At 37.2% G+C, this 2,722-nt stretch overlaps 1 protein-coding gene across 1 annotated transcript in view; it reads left to right on the forward strand.

Moving 5' to 3' along the window:
* Positions 1–2,722, forward strand: part of TBC1D12 (TBC1 domain family, member 12) — a 154,335-nt gene that overhangs the window by 20,444 nt on the left and 131,169 nt on the right. The gene's annotated exons all lie outside the window — the stretch shown is intronic.

A 2,722-nucleotide genomic window follows, 5' to 3' on the forward strand; every position in this document is an offset into this window, starting at 1 on the left:
GCTCATGCCTGTAATCCTAGCACTCTGGGAGGCTGAGGTGGGTGGATCGTTTGAGCTCAGGAGTTCGAGACCAGCCTGAGCAAGAGCGAGACTCTGTCTCTACTAAAAACAGAAGGAAATTAGCTGGGCAACTAAAAATGTATAGAAAAAAATTAGCCGGGCATGGTGGCGCATGCCTGTAATCCCAGCACTTGGGAGGGTGAGGCAGTAGGATTGTTTGAGCCCAGGAGTTAGAGGTTGCTGTGAGCTAGGCTGATGCCTTGGTACTCTAGTCCAGGCAAGAGTGAGGCTCTGTCTCAAAAGAAAAAAAAAAAAGATTTAATAAGGTGATGATTTTCTTCCTAGGTCAACCAAAAATCTATTTAATCTATAATGTTGTTTTAATACAATTCCATATACAGTATTTGTACTAATATTTAAAAATTACTTTTCATTGCCCAGTGTATGCTTTTAGCTACATTATGTTATAAATAGTGTTTGTGGTAGGGGATAACCTGAAAAGCCAATCGAAAATTCCTTAGTGGCATAAGAAATTAATGTGGAAAAATAGCTGATGGGCTTTGTTAGCAATTGGATACCTGTGGGCTCATATTTCTTTTATGGAAATTTCTTACAGCAACCAGAGTTTATTAAGTACATAAGTTTAACGTATTTAGCTTTGGTTTGTTTTCTATGACTTAATGAGAATTTAAACTTTATTCTGAGCTGATTACGATTGTATTGTTGTACTACAATATATATTAGAACTAGGTTGTTTTATTTTGGAGGTTATTTATTTATTTTGTTTTTTCCTTTTTATCCCTGCTGATCATAGCAAGATTCTTTGGTTTAGGAAGTTAATATTCTGGCCAGGTATGATGGCTAACACCTGTAATCCAGCATTTTGGGGCTAAGGTAGGAGGATCGCTTGAGGCCAGGAGTTCAAGACCAGCCTGAATAACATAGCAAGACCCCTGTCTCTACAAAACATACAAAAATTAGTGGGGAGTGATGGCACATGCCTGTATTCCCTGGTACTTGGGAGGCTGAGGCAGGAGAATGGCATGAGCCCAGGAGTTCGAGGTTACAGTGAGCTATGGTTGTACCACTCCAGCCTGGGTGACAGAGCAAGACCATGTCTCTGAAAAAGAAAAAAAGTTAGTATTCTTGGATTTAATTTTGGAAGTCCAAAATTTCCTTTTTGGTTTTTTGAGATAGGGCCTCACTCTATCATCTAGGCTAGAGTGCAGTGGCATGATCATAGCTCACTACAGCCTCTGACTCCCAGGCTCAAGTGTCCCTCCTGCCTCAGCCTCCCTAGTAGCTAGGACTTCAGGTGAGCGCCACCATACCTGGCTAATTTTTCTGTTTTTTATAGAGACAGGATCTTGCTATGTGACTTAGGCTGGTCTTGAACTCCTGACCTCAAGCAAGTCTCCAGCCTTGGCTTCCCCAAGTGCTAGGATTATAGGCATGAGCCACCATGCCTAGCCCAGAGTGCTTTTTATAGCAGCATTAATCCATTCATGAGGACTCTGCAAGTGGATTCCTCCTATTAGGCCCCACCTCCCAACATTGTTGCATTGGCTATTAAGTTTTCAACATATGTATTTTGGGGGACATTCAGACTGTAGAACTTAGCATAGCTTTTTAAGATTCATTCATGTTAATGGATATAACTTTGGTTCATTTTCACTGAGGAATAAAAGTTTTCTTCTTTCTGTGGATTTTTGGATTGTCAAAAGGTTTTTGCTCATTTGAATAATGTCCTGAATGTTCTTATATATGTCTTCTAGTATACATGTCCAGGGTATGTAGCTAGAAATGTAATTGCTAGATAGTGGGGTATGCAGCTGTTTATGAGTTAGAAACAAATGTGATTATACTAACGTAAATTTCCAGCAGTGTTACTCACCCTCTAAACTTGGTATTACCATGTTTCTTAGTTTTTGCTGGTCCAACGTATGTAAAATGTTATTGTTTTTAATTTGTGAGCTTCCTTATTACTAATGAGGTTAAATATATTTTGATAGATCTCTTTATTTGCCATTTGTCTTCCCTCTTTCTGCTATATCTTTTAATAGCTTTTAATATCTATTTTTCTATTAGACTGTCTTTTATGAAAGTCACTAGTTGGAGTTCTTTATATTTTCTGTATACTAATATCCTCCAAATTTGTGTCTTTTTGCTTTGTCTATAGTGCCCTTTGAAGAGAGGTCCTTAATTTTTATGTTGGTGATTTTATCAAGTTTTTAAAAAATTAATGCTTTTGAGTCTTATTTTTAGATTCTTCTTGGTGAAATTTTAAGAAAAATTCTCTTATGTTTCTTTCTAAAACATTTAAAAGTTTGCCTTTCCTATATAACTGTTTAATCCATTGGGAACTGACTGTGTGGCATGTGGTAGGAAGCCACTTTCATTTTCTTTCACATTGATAGCCAGAGGTACCAGCACCATTTATTAAACAATCTTTCCTTTCCCCATTGATCTGCAGTGCCACCTCTGTTTCCATTTATGCTTGGGCATGTTTTTGAGTTGTGTATTCTTTTTCCATTGATTATTTCTTTTCCAGTACCATACTGTCTTAAAACTGTAAAGTTATGGTAAATTTGGGTATCTGGTAGGGCAACTAAGCCTTTTTCTTCTTCAAAATGTCTTAGTTATTCTTGGTCCTATATTCTTTAATATAAATTTTAGAGTTATTTTTCATCAAGTTCTTCAAAAATCTTGTTGGGCTTGTGAT

The sequence above is a fragment of the Propithecus coquereli genome, unplaced genomic scaffold (genome assembly GCF_000956105.1).
Source record: "Propithecus coquereli isolate 6110/MARCELLA unplaced genomic scaffold, Pcoq_1.0 Scaffold63, whole genome shotgun sequence".
Taxonomy (NCBI): domain Eukaryota; kingdom Metazoa; phylum Chordata; class Mammalia; order Primates; family Indriidae; genus Propithecus; species Propithecus coquereli.